General features: G+C 39.7%; 1 pseudogene across 31 annotated transcripts in view; it reads left to right on the forward strand.

Moving 5' to 3' along the window:
• LOC134482707 (uncharacterized) overlaps nt 1-23797 on the forward strand; it is a 501539-nt pseudogene that overhangs the window by 307825 nt on the left and 169917 nt on the right. For all 31 annotated transcript variants that reach the window (XR_015641629.1, XR_015641613.1, XR_015641625.1 and 28 more), the window contains one exon: nt 20802-20933. The product of XR_015641629.1 is annotated as an uncharacterized LOC134482707, transcript variant X22 (transcript). The remainder of the gene's footprint in view (nt 1-20801; nt 20934-23797) is intronic.

A 23797-nucleotide genomic window follows, 5' to 3' on the forward strand; every position in this document is an offset into this window, starting at 1 on the left:
AAATAAAGGGTCAGCAAGATGGCTCAGCAGGAAAAGACATTTACTGCCAAGGTCAAGCCTCATGATCTTTAGACACCACATGGTGGAAGGAGAGAAGTGACTTCCTCTGGCCTCCACATGTGCCCCATGGCACGTAAGCACTCATGTATCCACACTCAATATCAACACAAACATATACTTAAGGGAAATAAAATGTCCTCATAGTTTTGCTTAGTTGTTTTGAAGATTTCTGTCTGAGCCAGCATTTAGGGAAGGTGAATGAATGGATTGTCCTTCACTATAGTGGGGAAAACACTAGTTTTCATTTGGCAATATGCAATATAGTAAATATTCAGTGATCGAGCAGAAGGATGGAGGACAAAGCCCTGCCTCTAGGACCTCCCGTAGGTTGGCACTGAATAGATGGTGACAGCACCCAGGCTCACCTGTTTATTAGCCTAACATGCCGCCCATGCATTCAGCACATACCGTTACATCATAAGCTTTAAGTTGTCAGGAGGGCCCTTCTCTGATTCCTCACTTAATCCTGAATAGATTATGTCGACTATAGTTCCTCCAGCTGCCAGGCTGCCAGCCTTGTCAAAGGAGGAAATGAGGATTGGTCTGTCCCCATGGAACAACACTGTCTGGCAGCACCAACCCTTTCTTTTCTAATTTGTCACAGCCCATTCTTTTAACTCTCTGCCTAAGATCTTGTCCAGGATGGACAGTCGAAGCACTGGTGTCATGTGGGATGTGACTCCCCCCTTTAGTTTTTCTATCCTATTGTTTTGAACATAGGCACTTCCTTTCCTCCTTTTTAGTCTCCTGGTACCAACTCTGATTCCACCAGGATTTACTGGAAAGGACAATCAGAGCAACCTCCTTTACCTGCCAGTAGCATTCACATTGAATTTGATGGCTCTTCTCATTTTTTTGGTGAGAAAGCTGGGACTGAAGCATGGGTTGTGTTGGCCTGCTATAACATTACCAGGGCTAAAGTTTTAATGCTGAGAAAGTCATAGAGATGGGGTCTGATATGTGATCAATGCATTTAAAAATATGGTGTTGCTTTCAGTCACATAGGAAAACAAAACCAACACCGTTGAAAGCCAGTATGGTATTAAAGGTATTATAATGTTTTATTTTATGGGCAACAGAATTACACAATGTTTCACTGTTGAAAAATGTAGATTTAAAGAGATATTTGGGGGGCTGGAGATGCAACTCAGCCTGTAGATTGCTTGTTAGGCATACACCAAGCCTTGGGTTTTGTCATCGAAATCTCATCAATCAGACACAGAAGTACACATACATAACTGAGCACATAGGAGGTGGTAGCAAGATTAGAAGTTCAAGGTCATCTTTGGGTACATAGTGAGTCCATGGCCAGCAGCTGTGTGAGAGTTTGCAGGCAAACAGACAGATGGATAGATGGATAGAGGGACAGGCAGGCAGGCTCACGTGTATACACACAGGTGCGAGGTTGGGGGCGGTATAGATAGAGATTAAGATTGATTTGGTGTTAAAAAGCCCATTTGAAGTCAGTCTGGCCTACATAATGAGTTCTAGGCTAGGCAGAGTTACATAATGAGATCCTGCCTACAGCCAAAAGAAAGGCAAAACAAATGATTACAACAACAAAAGCCCAAAGGCCCCTATATGGAGTTTTTGGTTTGTTTGGTTCAATCTAACATGAACAAAATAGTTTGAAAGTTGAAATTACTTTCTTGTAGTGTTTATTCTGAATATACTAATTTTAATACAAATGTCTATTTAGTAAATAAATGCTGTATTTTTGCCATATTGGATGTTTGACATATTTAATCATATATAATACAGTACGGTATAAGGTAGGGTTTGCAATGAGAAAGCTGGGTCTTACAGGTCTGAGCACATGTCGGTCAGTGGTAGGGTGTTTTCCTAGTGCACAGCAGGCCATGTGTCTGAGTCTAAGTGTTACCCACGGAAGAGAAAGAAAAGAAGAACACCTTTCCAGGACAAAGAGCTTTAAGCAACTTTTATCATTTTATTACAATGCCAATTCCAATGCCAGATGCCACAAAATGCCTTAAAGTGTGTGTTGTCTTCCAAGGTTTGCTTTTGCATTTCAACAATTTTAATGAGAAATGTATAATAAATGTATAATAAATGTATAATAATATAATGCCTAAAAAAGGTACAGTTGCAGATCTGGTCGATGAGTTGGCTTGCTGACTTGAGTTCAGGATTTTTATAAGAAAGCCCCAAAGAATCTTTGGCTGCTAGAAACAGAATCTCAAATGTGTAGCCCAAATTGGCCTTGAACTCTCAACCATACTCCTGCTTCAGCTTCTTCTTGAGTACTAGGATTAAAGGCATGAGCCACTATGCCTGGCCCAAAAATATCTTTGGGAAGGGGAATTTGGGAAGTCTTGACAAGGCAGTGTTTGAACCAATCAAGCCAGCATCGTCTGCTCTCATCTTGCTATAGCCTGTTGGTAGCAGACAGTAGCCCTTGGGCTGGATCCATGAAGTCTTGTATAAAAAGGTGATTACCAACTCTGGAATATTTGTAATGATTGTGGCTGAAACCAGAGCATACACAACACAACACAGATGGAAACACCCTTTAAAACTTAAAAACTCTGACCCAGAATTGTTCCTGTCTGAAAGAACTGCAGGGACAAAAATGGAGAAGAGCCTGAGGGAAAGGAGGTCCAGGGACAGGGCCAAAGTTGAATCCAGCTCAAGGGGAGGCTCCAAGACCTGACATTATTACTGATGCTTTGGTGTGCTTACAGATAGGAGCCTAGAATGACTGCCTTCTGAAAGGCTCAGCAAGCAGCTGAAAGAGTCAGATGCAGATAATTACACCCAACTAATAGACAAAAGCTGGTGACCCCTGTGGTTGAACTAGGGAAACACTGGAAGAAGCTGAGGAGGAGGGTGACTCTATAGGAAGACTAAGTCTTAACTAACCTAGACCCCCCAAGATTGCTAAGACACTGAGCCACCAACCAGGCAGCACACACCAGCTGATATGAGGCCTCCAACACATATACTGAGGAGAACTGTAGGTCTTGACTCAGTGAGAGAAGATGTACCTAACCCTCAAGAGACCTGAGGCCCCAGGGAATGGGGAGATCTGGTGGGGCAGGGAATGGGGGGTGGGGACATCTTCTTTGAGACATGGGGGTAGAGGTATGGGATATGGCAGAGTGCAGACCCAGAGGGGGAAAGACCAGACTGTAAAAAAAGAAAAACATTTAAAAGTTAGAACTTCAATGTCTTCTCTACTGAGCTGTTAGGTGCCAAGTATTTGTGAAAATTTATGTCTCTTTAGTGCATGTTTATCCCCAAGCTGAAAAATTTTAAACCATTTTTTAGCCCTTCCTTCAAGGATCCTGTGTGGCTTTTGATTTACACAAATTATATTATGTAGGTCAAATCCTTGACTAGAAACTCATCTAAATAAGGTTTACCTCAGAATCCCGTGTTTAAATAGCACTGGCAAGAAATGTGCTTAGCTTGATGGTTTCCCCTAAAGTAAGATAGTCAGCGCTGAGTATTTATTTTATTCCATTTTTTTCAGTACTTTTAGATTATAGCCCATTTTAGGAATAGAAAAATTGGTTCTTATGCTTGTTTCTCCTGTGATGCATTAGGAAATGTTTGGGTAAAAAGGTTTCTTTCTATTTTTCTAGTTACGTTTCCTTTAAAATAATAAATCTTGTGTCTAGATTGTGTTTTTTGCTGGTCAGTTTCCCACAGCCTAAGTTTTAAAGTTCCTTTTTAATCCTTTACTATCTCCTGTCACTTGATTTCCAGAGGCAAAGTAAGTGATTAACATTTGTTTAAAAAAATGGTGTGACTCTTAGCATATGAATATATTTATTTCACTGCCCTCTCGTCAACACTTGGAGTGAAAAGAATACTCATGTTCCTAAAAATAAATTGTGTGTTCATCTTCCCCTAAGAAATAATCTAATCTTCACTATATATATATATATATATATATATATATATATATATATATATATATATATATATACATATATATATATAATTAGTTTGTCTTTCCTCACGTAGGCACTACTGGAAATGACTGAAATCTTGAATCAACTTGAACGCCATGAGCATAGCTGGGCTAAATTATGCCATTATCAACTTTATTATTTTAATTCCAAATGTCAAACCATATGCTGAGCCATTAACCAAGTCTCTATAATTTAAATGGAATTGAAACCATACACAGTGTTTTCTCTGAAATAGCAGAATTAAATTAGAAGTTAATAAAAGAAAGCCATGAAGAAAATCCCTAACATTTAGAAATTAAACAACACACTTCTATATAACCCATAGGTCAAAGACGAAAGCAAAAGGGAAATTAGAATGCATTTTGAAGTAATGATAATGTGTACCCAATGTATTAAAATCTGGGAGATAAGTCCAGGCTCTCCTTTAGATGGAGATTTATTGTTTTCAATGACTCTGTGTTCAGAAAAAAGTAAGATTTTTAGAATCATGCAAGTATATTTGGTAACATTATCAGCTGATGTAAGATAAGCCTGGGTGTACTGACAGATGCATACCTGCCATCCCAGCAAAAATTAGGCATATGATTGTCCCCAAAAGAGGGAGACTGGTTTGGGTGGAGCCACAGACATTCCATAACTATGCATTTATTTAACATGAGTGTGTTTTATTGATGACTATTCTAGGTTGAATTGTGATCTTCTAAAATCCATAGATGTAAGTCTTCTCTCCTAGACACATCACAGTATGAGTATGACTAATATATTGTAAAAACCTTTAAGGTAATTAGGTTACTGTGAAGCCCTATTCCAATATGATGAGTGTCATGCAGTCCAACTTGAAGACTAAGTGAGTAGTAGACTGATAACCATGAGAAGAGGCAATTAGTGCATAATTCTATTCAAAGCAGTGAGACCTCAGAAGACACCAGTGCTGTCCTACCCTAACCCGAGAAGTCCAGCCTTCTGAGCTGTGAAACCACACGTTTCTGTTCTTTAATGCCACCCAGTGTGGGCCCTTTTCTCACAGCAGCTTGTTCTAGTTAGTTGCTTGTCAGTTTCACAATCTATGACTTGGGAAGAAGAAACCTCAATAGAGAAAAAACTCCCACTAGATTGGCTCGTGGGCAAGCGAGTTGGCGATCAAGCTTTTTCTTGATTTATGATTGATGTGGGTCCTGCTCACTGTGGCTGTTGTCATCACTGGGCAGATGGTGGTGAGCTACATTTTAAAGCAGGATAAACACACAACAGGGAGGAAGACTAATATACAGTACTGGTCTGCTGTCACCCCATCATCTCTTGCCTCTAAGTTCCTGCCTTGAGTTCCTGTACCTACTTTCTTGGATAATGGAAAACATGACCTGAGATTTATAAGATAAACTAAACCGTTTTCCCCCCATGTTTTTTGGTCATGGTGTTTTTTTTTTTTTTTTATGGCAATAGCAACCAGTCCTAGAAAGCTAATACTTTGAATCAACTTAACTACCATGAATGTAGCTATGCTAAATTTTGGTGTTGGATAACTTTTTTTTGTATTATTTTAATTCCAAATATAATAGTGTATGCTTGAGACACTGAATCAGCCTCTATGTTTTGGTAGGCATTAAAATAATGCAAGACAGCCAGGCAGTGGTGACACATCCCTTTAATCTCAGCACTTGGGAGGCAGAGGCAGGCAGATCTCTGTGAGTTTGAGATCAGATTGGTTTACAAAGAGAGTTCCAGGACAGCCAGGGCTACACAGAGAGACCCTGTCTTGAAAAAAACCAAAATAACAACAACCAAAAAATAAATATGCAAAACTGTGTGTGTGTGTGTGTGTGTGTGTGTGTGTGTGTGTGTGCTTGCAAAGTTACTGCTGTACCAAGTGATCATTTGCCCAGCCCTGGAAAGTACTTTATTTTATTACTTTTATGTATATCGTGTTTTTCCTTCACATGCTTGTGCACCACACTTTGTGTTTGTCGGGTCTGAAGAGGACACTGGGTCCTTGGAACAGGAGTTGCAGATGGTTGGGAGCCTCCATGTATGTCTTGGGAATAGAACCTCCCCTGTCACCCCAATAGCTACCCCTGGTCCTCTGCAAGATTAGCCACTGTGTTTAACTGAGACATCTCTTTAGCCCCCGACAAAGCATTTTAAAAGATTTGTTTTTATCCTTAGCCGTGTCATGAGTGATGCTTTTTGTATTTAATATTTTATAAGTTAGTTGCAAATGAATAAATGGGTAATGCCACGGTGAGTCTTTATGTCAAAGCATGTTGATGGCATTTTCAGCATTCCACCTTTAATGTTTAAACATGTAGGAGTGGCTGTGTGTAAATATTTAAAATGCGGTAGACACTGCTATCACTTCTGTACTAGTCTATACCTCATTGTTGGGAACTTTGAAGAAATAAAAACCCCGCCTAGAATTTGTGTCTCTTGTGCCTGGCACAGTAGTGCGAGCTGCTCACTGGCCGGGGCTGTCATTTATTATGATGTTTTTCCTGCAGTTTAGCTTTCTGGAAAGGGACAGAGTGGAGGAATCAACCTTACACTATAGATGTCCGGGAGCACGGGTGAGTCAAATTGGCAGAGAATAAGGCTGTTTCATGTTGGCCTGAGGTTAAAACATTTTGAGTGCAATTGTGAGTATCCTCCCAGGGCTGGACTTATCTCTCCTCTGCCTCCAGCTCCAACAGAGTTTTCTGCCTTTGGGGACTGGGCAGCAGCAGTGACAGATAATAGAAGACAGAGTTGTTATTCCAGGACAACTTCTGCCTTCAGTACCTTGTGTGGGCTTCTCCCCAGAGGCAGGTAGAAAGAAGAATAGAGACGAGTTACTGCTTTGGAGTTGAGCTTTTTGACTTGACCTGATTTGAGGCTCTATGTGTCACCCGGGCCTTGTAAGTGGGCATACACATGAATATTTCTTTGTGTACACTGACATGGAGCATCTGTAAGTATTTATTTGCTGTAAGGATGGCATTTATGCCCAAATTGCTACCACATGAGAAATGAAAACTACGCAGAGTGCCCACTCGCCAAGCATTTGGAATAGGGAATCTCTCCCAAAGCTTTGCCTTTAAACCTCACTTTAATTCTCCTTTCATGGTTTTCCTCTTTCTCTACCTCCTTAACCCTGTCCTGCAAAATTGCCAGAATTCTCCTCCCCTTTTCTCTGTCTCTCCTTTTCTTCTCCATTTCCCGTAGAACCTAGAATTTTATAACTAGAAACTCAATCTTTCAATAAATGATTCTATGGGCTTTTCCAGGAATTTCCATTTAAGTGAGGAATGTCTATGGAAGGTAAGATGTGGCTTCCCAGGAGGGATGGGTATATTGTAGGGCTTCTGGTAGTGCTACCTGGTGTGCCAGGAGAGGGTGCATGCATGTGTGTGGAGCATGGCAATGTCACTGCTAGTTCTCCCTGCAGAACATCTAAGTGCTTGTCTACTAGAACATGTTAGCTCCTTGCTTTCAAACACACTCTCAATTGTTACAAAGACATGCCATGCCATGAATGAAATTTCAGCCCCTGTGTTCCCATTTCTGCTTAGCTCCACTTCATATACTTTGCTCTTGGCTAATGATTGGCTTGTGAATGAGTATGCTAATCAAGTCAGAAAGACACGTAGGCATCATCATTTCCTGATATGTATACAAGCAGACCTAGTTAACAATGAATCCTATTCCTGTGTTTGTGCCTTATTCACTGTGCCAGGGACAGTTAGGAAATGCCCACCTGTCCCATTCTGCAGTATTAGTTGTGTCAGCCTTTCAGTTTTTATAGAATTGTTTGTATAAATTCTGTTTCTATTATTGTATATGCATTCCACACATAAGGAGTTTAAGTCCTACTTATGTTTGCATGGATTTTGAAAACATGATAAACTTAGCTCTGCATATTCACAGGCTTAGCATCTTCATATTCAACCATCAGGTCAAAAATGTTCAGAGAAAAATTGCCTGTGCTGAACTTGTGAAGACCTCATTCTTTAAGAATGACAGCATGACAATGGCCCACATAGGCCATACATAGTATGTGCTACTATAGTATTAGTAACCTAGAGATGGGAGAAGGTATACAAGAGGGTTGTCATAAATTATATACAAATACTATTCCACTTGATGTAAGGGCTTTGAGCTGTGAATTTTGGTGTCCATGGGGCATTTTGGACATATGATACATAATGATGGGTGTGTATACTTAATGTCAACATTGTATGAATGTCTACTTCCTATTACTATAATGGGATACTTTGTGAAGATAAGGTTTACCTAGTTCACAATTCTGAGGGGTTTAAAGGCATAACATTGTCTTTGATGAGAGCCTCATGGTAGATGGTATCCCTGTGACATGCAAGAGAGATTACTTAGAGAGACAGAAGTCAGAGAGTTATGTATTATATTATACAAAATAAGTAAATAGTATATTACAATAAGCAAACCTTAGTACATTAATAGAATTTAGGAAATGGTTGTCCGTTCTGTGGTGTAGAATGCCTAGTGACAGTGAAGGCTATACTGAGAAGTCATGGAGGAGGGATTGCTAGAAGGGAACCCAGATGAACGAACTGGGTACACATGGATGAATGTACAGGTTTCCTGTAGATGGTTTGGCTAAATAAAGGAGAACTAGAAAGTAATGCTACCCTTACACTACCTCAAACTTGATCAACTTCACCAAGTGGCCTGTACAGCTTGCTCTTACAGTAGGTCATGAACCAATGGAAGAACCATTCAAGAAGATTCATTATGAAAATTAGGGTCAGTGACAAGGCATAGTGAAGCAGGTTCAGACCCGTTCATCCAGCCCCTGGAGAGTCTGCAGATTACCTTGGAGGTTATGCCAGCAAATGAAGTAAACACCCATTAGTAAGTAGGGAAGTTAGACAAATAGAGAACAAACCTTCATTCCACAGATACCAGTATGAGCACTCCAGGCTAATGCTAAATTCATCTTCTTAAATGTTAAGGTAGCACTGTTTAAATTTGTTTACAGTGTGTGTGTGTGTGTGTGTGTGTGTGTGTGTGTGTGTGTGTGTGTGTGCGTGCGCACGTGTGCATGCATGCATGCATACGTGCATGCACATGGAGGAACTCATACACATGGGTGGAAATCATTTCTCTTCCACTGTGTGGTTACTGGATATCTGTCAAGTTTGACAGCAAGGGATTTTGTCTGCTGAACCATGTTGCCTGCCTAACTGTTTATTTTTGTATCCATAGAGCCAGCTTTATGTCAAATTCAGATTAAGGGACTAATGTCCCCACATTTCTTCTTGGTCAACACATATTTACAGAAAAAGAATTTACAGTAAATGACCCCAAAGATCTCTTTTAGTTTAATGAAAGATAAAATTGCTAAGGCATTTAAAAATAAACATAGTTTGAAAACTTAAAATATTGGTGGTTTTCTTTTTGTAAAAAAAATGATAAAAACAATGATCGCATAAAAGGAAGCACATTTCAACATTCTGGGCAAAACCTTCTCTGCAAATTCAGCCATTTTCATGAATATATAGAATGTATTAGTCTGACCAAAATAAAATTTGAGAATCTCATTTTCTTCATCAAATAATAGAATCCACAGTAAATTTCATTGAATGTAAAGTTGGTTATGTTTCTATATGTGGCTGCATGCATATACATTTTTCCATATATGAAAACTGTTGTATCTTACATGTTATGCACATAGCAAGAGCCCTTTCAGAACGTGTTGTGATACTAACTTTGCACATGAATCAATTTTCTCCCACTGCTGTGGAGGAGAACATAGACATGGACATTTAGGCCTGTATTATCACTAAAGGAAGGCGCCAAGGCTCCTGTGGACAGCCGTGACTTCAGCACACTGACTAGAAGCTGGATTAAGTTTGTAGTTCACACTGTCCCTTCGTCTTATATTGTCATCAATCAGAAAATCTCAACCCTTCCTAAAGAACCCAGGCAGATGAGGGTGTAGTGACTTTTGTTTTATTTTTCTTCACTAAGTGATTAAAAGCACTGAACTTTAGCATGCTCAGTTAGCTACCACCGGATTATATCTGCCTAAGGAAAATGATAAAAGAAAGCTTAGAGGATATACAAAAACATGCAAGATAGGGATATTGGGTATGAATCATGAAGATCAAGAAAAATAGTGGAAGGATAAGGGATAGCGGAAAGTAGGCCTGAGTCTCACATCTTTTCCTTAATTTTGTTGAATTAATTTACATTTATTTGATGATAAAATAACTTTTTTCAATGTCTTATTTTAAGAGAGGAATTAAAAATGTGTAATAATATAACGTGTATTCTGTCTGTCTTTTTTTCTATAAAGCATGAACTAAGGATCCTTTTTTCTATGCTTGGAAGCAGCTGGAACCAAAAAATAGTTAAAAATGGCCAAAAATATTAAAAAATAAGTCATTTGTTTCTTACATGAATACTTTCATCTGGACATTAAATTATTAAACACATGGCACCCCAGTAAGGCATGTGAACTCCCAGTGTTGCATGTATGGGCATGCATTCCTGGGTGTGGAATCTTAGTAGCACTGGGACTCCTCTTCCCAGTTGTTTAGAGGTGTTCCAGAATAGGTAACAGGAAGACCAGGCTGCCTGTGTCATCACTGCTCATTCTATTGGTCCTCTGTGATGGAGGCTGACACAGAACCCTGGCCTTTGTTGATATCACTGATGCACACCCACTATCCATCCACCAACCCTTTCCACAGGGTCACCTTATTGTCTCTACAGGACATAGCCAGGAAGTTTGCTATGATGGACCAGCTCATGGGCCACACAATGTCATTGAGTCTGTGTAGGAGTTTAGGTGACCACATATTGCCTGAGGCATCATTGCATTTCAAATAAACACTGTTCTGAGAGCCTCTAATGGTGTTGGTGGCCAAGCCAATGGAGGGGGCCCAGGTAACGTCTCGAACCCAGTCACTGTGTGCCTCTAGCTTTTGCTCCTTCCACTGGCCATCCTCCTCTTCCCTCTACAACTTGATGAGGTCACTGCCACCTGATGCAAACTTCTTGATGTAATGGGTTTCTTCCCTGATGATTGGTCTATAAGACTTTCTGAAACATCAGCTAGGGCCCAATGAAGTCATTGATTACTGGATTTCCCAACTACAGTTATTGCTTGTCTAAAGTTGTCATCTGACTTCCCTGTAGGAGACCTAGGGGATGTAGGGCATGCTAATTTTTACTTCTAATGAGCTCCCCTGTAAAGTCTTCTCAGTATTCTTTTCAATGAGAAATCTATGCAATGCCGCAGAGTAGCATTAAAGAGAGAGCAGTGGAGGAAATTTTGTATTGCAGCCACAGTTGTGTTGCATTAGATGTATTATAGCAAGAATGCATCTCCTACTTAGATCACAGAATACAGCAGCTTTGCTAAGGACTCAGGATTTCTGCTCTTTCAGCTGTGTTTAAAGAGCTTCCTGGGTATTATCTGCCAGCTTTCCACTGTCCCAACACAAATAGCTATTACTTTATCATCATTCGTCAAATGAAAATACTTAACCCTGGATAAGGCCTTGGCTAGTAAAAGGGCACATCCCTCATAGAAGCAGAGCCAGCATTCGAACCTACGCAACTTGTTCAAGAGTTTTCTCAAGGGTTTTGCAAGAACGAATTTGGATGGTCCTGGATCTGTGCCCCTGAATGGTAATTGTAAGTTTGAAATTGTGTAGCTAACTGCTTTTATAGTGTCTTGGCCATTGTGTAGTGGATGCATATTGGTTCTTCTTTTCATCTGAAAAGTCTAGGTTTTGGCACACCAGCCATCTACTAGGAACACTGCAAACACATATCACACAGGAATCTCAATTGTGAGCATTTGAAATGCCATTCTGTTCACTTATCTTGCATTCCAGCCTGGTGTCAAGTCTAAGCATTTGGTTAGATATTATGCTAGTACTTTGTTTTTCACTGTGTCTAGGTGTGTGGTGCACTATTGGTGTGTAGTGAGAGTTACTTTCAGATCTAGACTTCTGTTGGGATGTGTGCACTCTCAGTTACCTGTGACTTTTCACCAGGATTGGACCCAGAAGGCATGAACCCTGTCATTGCACCACATGGAAATCCAGGACTTCTGCTTTCTTTGAAGGGTTGAGCATGCTACCTTCTCCATTCATACTTGCATTATTAATGCTCAAGGGATCCATTTGTGGGTTTCATTTTAACTTCTGAATTGATCCTAATCTTTAGATTCCAAAGAAGGTCAGAAGTTTTTGAGATAACAAAAGTGGGCTAGTCCTCCTCCAGTCATTGTAGTTGTCAACTTCTAATTTCATACTGAAAATCAGGCAGGGCATTCACTCACCCTTTGGGTAGTACAGGACACATTTTCCAATCCTTCTACATGGAGATATTTACATCTATGTTGGAGCAAAATACTGTTTTAGGTACTATATCAAAGCTTAGATAGAGAATGTTCTCATTTCATTGTTAGTTGGAGGAAGAGGTTTATGGTTTATAGACTTCAGTCAGAGCCTTTTTAGTTTTTCCTTCTTTTTTTTTATTAGATATTTTCTTTTTTCTTTCTGTTGGATATTTCATGTATTTACATTTTAAATGTTATCCCCTTTCCTCCCACTTCCCTGCACCTTCCCTTTCCCCCTGCTTCTGTGAAGATGCCCACTCCCATCAGCCCACTCCCATCTCACCACCCTGGCATTCCCCTACATTGTGGAAGGAGCCTTCACAGGATCAAGGCTTCTCCTCTATTGATGCCAGACAATGCCATCCTCTGCTACATATGCTGCTGGAGCCATGGTCCCTCCATGTGTTTGTACCCTTTGGTTAGTGGTTTAGTCTCCAGGAGTTCAGGGGGTTTGGTTGGTTGGTATTATTGTTCTTCTCCTGGAGTTGCCAACCCCTTTAGCTCCTTCAGTCCTTTCTCTAACTCCTCCATTGGGACCCTGTGCTCAGTCCAATGGTTGGTTGTGATCATCGACTGCTGTATTTGTCAGGGTCTGACAGAGCCTCTCAGGAGACAGCTATATCAGGCTCCTGTAAGCATGCACTTCTTGGCATTCCCAATAGTGTCTAAGTTTGGTTATTTTGAGCTTTTGGGCTAATACCCACTTATCAGTGAGTGCATACCGTGTGTGTGTGTGTGTGTGTGTGTGTGTTTGTTACCTCACTCAGGATGTTCATTAAGTCATTGTTTTAAATAGCTGAGTGGATGTGTAAATGTACCACATTTTCTGTATCCATTCCTCTGTTGAAGGGCATCTAGGTTCCTTCTAGCTTCTGGCTATTATAAATAAGGCTGCTATGAACATAGTGGAACATGTGTCCTTATTATATGTTAGAGCATCTTTTGGGTATTTGGCCAGGAGTGGTATAGTTGGGTCCTCAGCTATAACATGTCCAATTATCTGAGGAACCTCCAGACTGATTTCTGGAGTGGTTATATCAGCTTGCAATCCACTAGCAATGGAGAAGTGTTCCTCTTTCTCCACATCCTCGCCAGTATCTGTTGTCACCTGAGTTTTTGTTCTTTGCCATTCTGACTGGTGTGAGGTAGAATCTCAGGGTTGTTTTGATTTGGATTTCCCTGATGACTAACTAAGGATGTTGAATATTTCTTTAGGTGGTTCTCAGCCATTTGGTATTCCTCAGTTGAGAATTCTTTGTTTAGCTCTGTACCTCATTTTTTTAATAGGGTTATTTGATTTTCTGGAGTCTAAGTTCTTGAGTTCTTTGTATATATTGGATATTAGGCCTCTATCAGATATAGGATTGGTAAAGATCTTTTCCCAATCTGTTAGTTGCGGTTTTGTCCTACCAACAGTGTCCTTTGCCTTCCAGAAGCTTTGCTTTATGAGGTTCCATTTGTCTATTGTTGGTCTTAGAGCATACGCACTGTTGTTCTGTTTAGGAAATTTTCCCCAGTGCCCATGTGTTCAAAGCTCTTCCCCACTTTTTCTTCTATTAGTTTGAGTGTATATGGTTTTATGTGGAGGTCCTTGATCCATTTGGACTTGAGGTTTGTACAGGGTGATAAGAATGGATCGATTTGCAATCTTCTACATGCTGACCTCCAGTTGAACCAGCACCATTTGTTGAAAATGCTGTCTTTGTTCCATCCGATGGTTTTAAATGCTTTGTTAAAGATCAAGTGACCATAGGTGTGTGGGTTCATTTCTGGGTCTTTCAATTCTATTCAATTGATCTACCTGCCTGTCTCTGTACCAATACCATACAGTTTTTATCCAGTCATGGCTTTTTAAGGTATTTCACTGTGTTCTTTTTCTCTATGAGAAATTTCCATGTGACCTCCACTTACATTGGAATAGAAAATAGGTGTGCAGTGTGAGGATCACTTCTGGTCTGTGTTTGGTGACTTTAATGCACAAATCAAGCATATACTGATAATAAATCACAAAGAAGTTGATCTTAACATGATTCTTTACATATATATTATTTTACCATTTTAAAGATAAAATGAGATGGTTGTGCTTGTTTATTTTTACATAAATACTTAAATCTTGGTCCTGGTAAGATGGCTCAGCACTGACTTAAGAGCACTTCCTGCTCTTCTCAAGGACCTGCATTCAATTGCCAGCACCCACATAGTGACTCAGAACGGTCTGTAATTTCAGTTCTACAATGTGAAGACACACATGTAGTACAGAGACATACATACAGACAAAGTACCCATACATATTATTGTTGTCATTGTCGTCATCATCATTATTATCATAAATTAGAATAACCTTTAAAAAAGAATTAAATCTTGGCTGAACATTTGATAATGTGGCATGAGCATCTCCCATATTTTCCTGAATTGGTTGATACTTAAGTTTTGTATTTATCAATGATTGGTATTTCCCCATAACTATGTAATGCTATTTTTTCTCAATTTTGGAAATTCTACCCTTATACTAATTATATAATATATATATATGTTCAGCACCCTTAGAGGCTAGAGCCATTAGTGTTCCTGGAGCTGGAGTTAGATGTAGTAATGAACTGTCTGATGTGTGTGCTGGGAATTGAACTTAGGTCATCTAAGAGAATAATGTGAACTCCAACCAAAGCATCAATTTTTAAAATCACATGTTCTAGCATTGTCAAACCTGAGATGTACTAATTTGTTCCTTACATGTTGAGAAGTGACAGTAGGAAGATATTGGAATCACTTGGTTTTTTGACTTGTTTTCTATAATTAAATCGTTTTGTTTCTGTAAGGTTATGAAGCTTTGTACACTGCAGTTCATAGCATGCAATCGTGTGGCATCTTGGCAGAGGTGTTTTAGGTAGCTTGCTTTTGTTGTGTGTAGTGTGCCCAATCCAGAGTGAATATTTTTTTGTGTTTTCAGAGCTGAGACTGCTGTAAAGTCATGTGATGCACCATTTTAGTAGAAATCTCTTGGATTCACTGTGAATTTGATTCTAGATTCAGTTTTGGCTGGTGCATATTCAGAACATTTACTGTTACCAGATGTTTTATGACTCACAATTAATCATCTAATCCCTTCTGAGGTCATAGCCCATTGTTTCCGAAGTTCTTATTTGACAGGCAGTAGGAGGGTCCCTACACAGGCTGTTTTGTTTATTGATGTTGTTATTTGTATTTACTTACAAAGCATAGGAAAGAGGTTACTCCCAGGTAAAACAATGCCTCTGAAAGAGATGTGTTACCAGTTTGATCCCATTATGGATAGAAGGTCCCGTCTTTAGTTAACTTCCTCTTCCTGTATAATGTAGCACCTCCCAGCAGTCCTTTCAGATGGGAGCAGGGGCAGAAGGGAATGGGGTTTAGACAGAATCTCAGGGTAGGTTTCTGGGATGCTCCTGCTCCTTTACTACCATGATTTTATGTGCAGTGCATACTTAAGGGGAAGGAAAGATGTCTTAATGTGTAAGTCTCACGGGAGGACAAAAGGCTTTTATTCCAAATGCTGAGGAATGAAATCTATTAAAAGGGTTGAGGATCTACCACAGGGAGTAAGAGAAATAAGAGGAGGAGGAGGAGGAAGAGGAGGAAGAGGAGGAGGAGGAGGAGGAGGAGGAGGAGGAGGAGGAGAAGGAGGAGGAGGAGGAGGAACCCAATCCACAACTATGAGTTGAAATTAGGAAAACAAAGGCTATGATCGCTTATGCCTTGTGTGTCCTTTTGACCCCAGTCCACCCTTCCTTATCACCACCCCCCCTTAATTGCTTTTCTAAATTTTTAGACTTTAATCACATTTATACCTACATTGTCTATATTAGTACTGATTCTTCTCGGAGTGATACTATCAGTGGTATGTGGTAAAAGAGAGGTCATTCCATAGCCACCTACATTTCCCACGAAGTTTTCAATCATGCCACAATACTGAAGGAAAGGTTGACTGGGACCTGGCATAGCTCATAAGCACTTGTAGCAGAGAGGGTTCCATTATTCTGGTAGATGTGCATAAGGCTTTGAATTTTGATCCTAGCATCCTGCTCCCAAAAGCCCATTCTCATAGTTTGGGTAGAACCATGTAGTATGCCTACTCCTTCTATTTTGTGTGGTCTACTTACAAACCATCAAAGGACCATAGACATTTGAACATAAGAATTATTTCTTCCGCTCACCACATTTGACAGAAGTTAGGTGGACAAGAGGGCCGTTTCAGGAGACACTCAGTTGCCTTTACTGTTTCTCCATGTCTATACTTAAGACACTTCCTACTCTACATCTTGAAGTGACAGTCAAAGAAATATGTCTTAGTTAAAATTAGCTAACAGAAAAACAGATCTAGAGAAACTGTAGGAGAACCAGTAAGTTAATAAACTTACTGTTTATTATAGATTTCTTAGTTCTAATTTATCCTTTTTAAATCTAGTCTAAAACCTTAAAAAATAGAGGAATCAATTATGTTCCAGCTGAATTTTAGAATTTATAATACCTGCATTAATTTAAAAAATATTCTCTTCTTTGAGAAATTTATATAATTTTAAAATCATATTTATTTGTACTCTTTCCCTTAAGTTTTCCCAGATCTACCTCTATCTTCCTGTTCACTCCAACCTTGTGTTCTCTTTTGTTTTAAATATCAGAAATCATCAACTCTAATTTATATCGTCCATATACTTTTGGGTGTGGACTCATTTGCTGGAAATGGTCAACCTACCCTTAATAAAACCGATAGTCCTTCCTCCAGAAAGTATCGACTGTCCACGGTTCCACTGGTAGGTGTAGGGGATCATGAACCACTTCCTACTCCGTATTACAATGTCTTCTGACTTGATCTTGTGCAAGAAAACACAGCTAGTGTTAGTTAGTGGGTACAGGGGGTCTTTCCATGCCCATAAGACAGCATTTTGTTCAGATTTGTCCTAAATCTTCCTCTTAAAATCTTTGTCCCTTCTTCCTTGTTGGTCCTTGACTCTTGTTGAGGTGATGTAATATACATGTTCTATTTGTAGCTGATCACCTCATAGTCATTTATTCTCTGCACTTTGGCCAGTTATACATTTCTCATTCAATCAACTACTACAAAAAGAAAGTTCTCTGATGTGGTCTTAGAACTGTGTTATCCTATGTGTAGAGTTTAGAGGATAGCTTGATGTTATGTCCATTTAGCAAAACAATAGGTTTTTATCCCTGGGGCTTATGAATTACCTAACTTTGAGTTCTTGGCCCGGTTCCAGTATCAGGTCTGTGTTTTGTGCTATGGAATAGGCCTTAAATTCAAATCAGAAGGAGCTTGGTTACCCCCATAGAATTTATGCCACTATTGCACCTGTGAACATATCTTGCCTTGCCTTTTATGTAGGGAGAGGAATAACAAAGTAGGATATTGGGGGAAGGATAAGTAACCCTTGGGATGTTTAATAGTCATTTTGAATATTTATATTCATATAAAAAGCTTAATTTGATTTATTCTATTTCGGTGGTTACCATCATCCCAGAAAGTCATAGATTGCCATATAGAATGCTCAGTGCTGGTTTGGGATGTCTCCTCTCAATTGGTTGCTCATAGGTATCCTGGGTTTCTGTTAAAACAGTGCAGCCTATTACCTTTGCTCTTGGTTGTCCATCAAAACTTGAAGGTAAGATCCTATTGTTGAAGACCAATACATTGGTCATAGGACATGGATTACTTTTAAGAAGCTTCTTTCTTACTGCTTAGCTCTCTTATTAGTGGAAGGTGCTATCTGGCCTTTGGGAGGGGAAAGCCCTCACCAGTCTACTCAGTTGCCAAACCTGTAAATTGTAAAACATCAACATGTCTTTAAAAATGGTGTCATACTTGCCAAGACCATATACCAGATTCCTCCTGTATTTCCCTGAATCAGATTTAGAGCAAAATTAGGGGAAATAGAAAAAAATTAGGATTGTGATCTCTGATTTAAATCCTCAATTTATAGAAATAATTATGCATTCAGTCTACATTTTCAGTTGAGAATCATGAGTTTCAGGAGAACCATTTTAAAAACTAAGCTATTCAGGAGTAGCTTCCCCAGCCTTTCTTTTAGTATGCTCATTCTCTTTCCTTGGTCACCCTACATGGTCAAGATTTCTTTATATCAACTTGGAATCTTTCTTTAAGCTATCCTTAGAAAGTCATGTGTGTTGCTGTTCTCTTTGGGTTTGTTTGTGTCTGGTCCTCTTGGAGATTTTCAAAATAATCAAAAAACACTTATGTCATAGACAGTGTTTACTGTCTTTAACAAGAGTTTACTTTAAAAAATAAGTGGTGTATTGGGACATGTGTGTGAGAACTAATATGGATAGTAGCAGATTGAGTGTAAGACATTGCAGTCATCCTTCTTGGATATGACTTAAGCTAGCCTTGCTTTATCTTTTTGTAAGATAAAATCAGTGATAATATTGACTGGTGTGTGTGTGTGTGTGTGTGTGTGTGTGTGTATTTAAGAGCTTAAAACAGACTGGGTATTTAATATATATTGAACATTGAAGTTATTATTACCAAATAAATTTGTAAAAATAAAATTAAACCTTTATTATTTGATTATATTTCTTTAAAAAGAAATTTCAGTTTTCCTCTAAAATGTGATTTTGATCAGTTACATGGAGAGCAGTATAGGAAATCATGAGAGCACCGTAATCTTTTGTTTCCAACAGAGTTATTGAGGTATTGTCAGTTGGCATATAGGACCCAATTGGTAGATGTTTTCAGAGGTTTGCAGAATCCATATCTTTTCACATCAATTATTGCCAAGCTCCAGTTTGTCTGTCTATCTTTGTGATCTTAGAGATGCCTCTGGCTTCATATTATCTACTAGAAGCTTGAAGGCCACCAAAGAGATCACTTGGTTTGCTTTTCTAGCTTCAGAAATCTTGTAAGGCTCTTGGCCATGCAGACTTGCAGTGTGCGTGGTTCTGCTCTACGGTGAGCATGGATGCTATCTCTCTTATCATAGTGGTCAGTGAGAAGGCTAAAATCTCAGATCTTACAGACTCATTGAAGACTTTTGCCTTTCATTCCCTTTTCTTCCCTTTTTTTCCTTCCTTCCTTCCTTCCTTCCTTCCTTCCTCCCTCCCTCCCTTCCCTCCCTCCCTCCCTCCCTCCCTCCTTCCTTCCTTCCTTCCTTCCTTCCTTCCTTCCTTCCTTCCTTCCCTCCTTCCTTCCCCCTTTCTTTCTTTGGACATAATGTCAACAAAACTAGCTGATTTGTTAACCATAATTTATGTAAATAGTCAAAGTCTACAGAAATATTTACTGACCCAAGTGACCTTGTAATGAGCAGTTGGATATGCTTAGATGGCATTTGGTAGCTAGATGTTTGTCTTTGGAATAGGTTAAGAATTATCACTCCTATATAAATCTAATCTCATTTCTGAAGTATATCCAATTTCTTGTTAGGAAAGTTTTCTGATAGTATGTCACTAAAAATCAAAAGTTATGATATATGGTGAAGAAATCCCCAAATGTCCTTAGCCCCTAGCCCTGAATTCCTTTTTCTAAACGGGTTCTCCAGTCTTACCAGATTACTCTGTCTACTTTGGATAAATGACTTCTAATGCTCCTGGAATCTCACTGCTCACACATGGCTTCAGCCTCCCAAGAGTTGTTGTGCCTGGAGAATCCTCACCTTAAGTTGAAAGGTCTTCAAGAGATTCATTTCTCAACTTGACCTGTCTTTAGTTCATTCTCTTCCCATCCCCTCTTTTCTTTCTTCCCTTCCTTTCTCCCCTTCAGTTCTCTTGCCCTTCCCCATCCTTCCCAGTTTTATTCTCCTTTATTCCTTCCATTTTTTCCTTCCTTCCATCACACCCCTTTGTCCTTTATGTTTTGCTTAGATCTTTCGCTCCTATTCTCTAGTTCTCAACCCAAGTATTTTCGTCTCCCTAATTACGTACATGTCCAGTGAAAGACTCATAGTACTGTATTCTCTGTCTCTCATTTCTTGCCTTGTATGATGACTTAACTCTCACACGTGCACTTTATAACTCCCTGAGGGCACAATCCAGCGGCCCCCCCCCCATCCTTTGGAAGGCTGAGGTCAAATTATTCACTGCTCAGTTAACTTCTCTAAAAATGCCTTCAGTATGCAAGTCCAGTGATTCTAAATCCAGTCAAGTTGACATGATTGACAAGATTAATTGTCATAGGGTCTAAATGAGTCTTTCCAACATGATTAGCACATCTTATTTCCCTGATAAATGTGCCTTTATTAATTTTTCTCTGATTCTCAAAGCTAAGTGATTCAGGCTTATGTACAATGACTTTATTTTCTCCTTTAGAAATCTGTACTTGCTGCCCTAGTAACATATTAGTGTCCTTTGTAATTTATGACTGTGATGTTTTCGTCATGACCAAGTCATTTCCTGAGGTTAAGATCACAACTGAATACCTTGTCACCTGTCTTCAGTCCGTAGGTGGCTGTTTTCATTGTCTTATCACCATGGATTTCCTCAAACTTAACTAGAAGAGGAGAAGGAGAAGAAGAAAGAAGAGGAGGGGGAGGAGGAGGAGCAGGAGGAGGAGGAGGAGAACATGCTTGGTAAGTAAGATCCACCTGCCCTCTGAATTTCCTGCCTTTTCTTTCTTTCTTTCTTTCTTTCTTTCTTTCTTTCTTTCTTTCTTTCTTTCTTTCTTTCTTCCTTCCTTCCTTCCTTCCTTCCTCCCTCCCTCTCTCTTTCTCTTTCTTTCTTCCTTCCTTCCTTCCTTCCTTCCTTCCTTCTTTCCTCCCTCCCTCCCTCCCTCTCCCTCCCTCTCTCTCTCTTTCTCTCTCTCTCTTTCTTTCTTTCTTTCTTTCTTTCTTTCTTTCTTTCTTTCTTTCTTTCTTACCTTAAAATACACTTTTTACTACTTTGACAGATAGGTTCTCATGTTCCCATAGTGGTGTTTAGCTTGCTAGCTGAGGATGCCTTGGAACTGCTGGCTCCTCCCTTCAGCTCATAAATGCTGTGATTGTACTTATCCATGTATAGTTTGAGTGCTGTGATTCAAACCCAGTCTTTTGTGCATGTTGGGCAAGTGCTCCACTGAGTCACATCTTAGGAGCTTCCAGGGCATATTTTTGAAGCTGGAGAAGATGTAAAGTTTTTCTTATATGTGGGTGGTTAAGTGTAATTTAAATAGAGCTTAAATAATTGTGTTTTGAGGCTATTAAAGTATCAGATCCCTTTCATAGTCATGAAACAGAGGGAAGATAATGAGAGAGTTCATAGCATATGAGTTTTCAACATTCAAATGTTTATGACACTGTAGAATTTCAGATCCCAGCATACTGTAGTTTTCACTCCAGTCTATACATTAGAATCAGCATAGCGAGAGTTAGGCTCTTTCTGTGTGTTCTACTGGACCCTTCCATTTGAGCTTAGCATTTCAAAGACTTTTGGCATCAGGTATCTCCTCTCCCAGATCTGACTGGTTGTCATTCCCTATTCCTGAATTGCCCCATCCTCCAAAGCCTTCTCTAACCCATCTCCATGTTTACATTTTCAGGTTTGTCTTTTATCATATTCCCTTCACTGGCTTATTCTTCTCGGTTGACTGACTAGTCTTCTGTGATTGGTATGCCTTACTGTTTGCATCCGTGTGAAATGGATCTAATCGTGTTTGTTCACTTGTCTAAAAGCATGTGTCAGCTTTTCTTAGCATTTCATAACCTGTGTGCTTTGTTTCTAGAATATTCTCATTCCTGTGTTCATTGGCATCTCTGATCTAGCCCTGGTGCTAGATTTTGTGCTAGCTCTGTGGAGATGGAGCCATTTAAATATTTCCTTCTCCCTCATCACCTCTTCTTCTATCCAATGAGCAGTCTAAGTGCAGTGACTGATCTACACCAGTGGTCTTGCGTGTCAGTCATGACTTTTGAGATTTTGTGTATTTCTTTTGTTCTCAACAATACTCGGGCCCAGGTCTTTTCTCTGCTGTCCTACTCTGGCTATTGTTCAGCACTCTCCTGTCCATTTTGTGTTAACCTGACTGGTTTCCAGTTGAGTTCCTATTCCTCAGATCTGCATAGCTATTCTGTTTGGCCTCAACTTAAGCTTCAACTTCTTGACAGTTGGTTTAGTTTTCTATCTGACCAAGACTGATGATTGTTGATGGTGGCCCCTAAGATCACTTAGGAGATGACGCTTTGCTTATTTGCATGATAATTTTTTATAGCTATCTGACAAATTAATATAGATTTAATTCAGGACCAAGATTATGAGGCTGAGGCAATGTAAGTTGCCCTAGGCAAGAGCCCTTTCCCCATCTTTCAGACCCCATTAGAAGCTGACAATGCTTAGTTTGTCGCTGAATCATTTCAAATTTTTCCTCCTTTTTGGTCACTTTGTCTGTGTTTAGTTTGATCACCTGCTTTCTCCCTCTTAACAAAGCATTCTCATGGTATAACGCAGAACCATCTCCCTATCTCAAGTTGGCTATAGAAATCATACCCATAAAGTCTTTGCCAAAAAGCCACATTCTATGGAGAGGTGGAAACTCTGGTAACAGAGTCTTTGCTGCCCGCTCTGACTCTATTGAGTCAGGACTAACATGGAGGGAATAGAGCTTTTGCAAATTGTTTTCTGACTTCTGTGTGCATGGAGAAAACCGGTACACCCAGTAGGCTGAGGAGAGGGAGCAGTGGGCCCTGGCTTGAGATAAACATCAAGTTGGTAGGGACCTACTTGTGAAGGCCATTCTGTAGAAGTTGGAGATGCAGTGGGAATAGAGCTAGAAAGCTCACTTAGGACGCAGCAATGCCCATGAACTTCTAGGAGTAGCAGAAACACTCAAGAGGGGAAAACATGGCATTGTAAGCCGAGGAACTGCCCAGTTACCAGTGATATTATACTTGGGGTGTGTGTGTGTGTGTGTGTGTGTGTGTGTGTGTGTGTGTGTGTATGTGTATGTATGTGTCTGCATGCCTGTGTATGTTTCAGGTCTTCTTTCAAAAAACATCACATCATGCGGTGTTCAATTTCCTGTAAGGACCTTGCATTGAAGGCCTCCCCGACTGGCTCTACTGTGTCATGTAACTAGGTCTTTACTAAAACAACGCATATGATGGCCTGTGGAATTGCCTTTTCCTCGTGTACTAGTGAAACACTGCTGCTTTGCAAGCTTCAGATGCTCTGATGTTTTTCTTAGCCCCTCTCCCTTTCTAAGCAGAGTCAAGACTAATTCCCCCCACCCCCGCTCTCCCCCTCCCTCCTGCTTTCTTTGCATACTTGTCTCAAAATCCTACCATATTGTATTAATATTTTAGTTTGTCAGAGCCTTTGCTAGGCTCTGAGTTTAATGAGAACAAGGACTTGGGTATTGTTTATTGTTTTTATCTTAGCTTGACACGTAGTTCCCAATACATTTTTTTACTATAGTGCTTAATGTTCTTAATTAATTGATCCAACTGTTAAGTCATTCTAA

The sequence above is a fragment of the Rattus norvegicus genome, chromosome 17 (assembly GCF_021556685.1).
Source record: "Rattus norvegicus strain SHRSP/BbbUtx chromosome 17, alternate assembly SHRSP_T2T, whole genome shotgun sequence".
In the NCBI taxonomy this organism is placed as follows: Eukaryota; Metazoa; Chordata; class Mammalia; order Rodentia; family Muridae; genus Rattus; species Rattus norvegicus.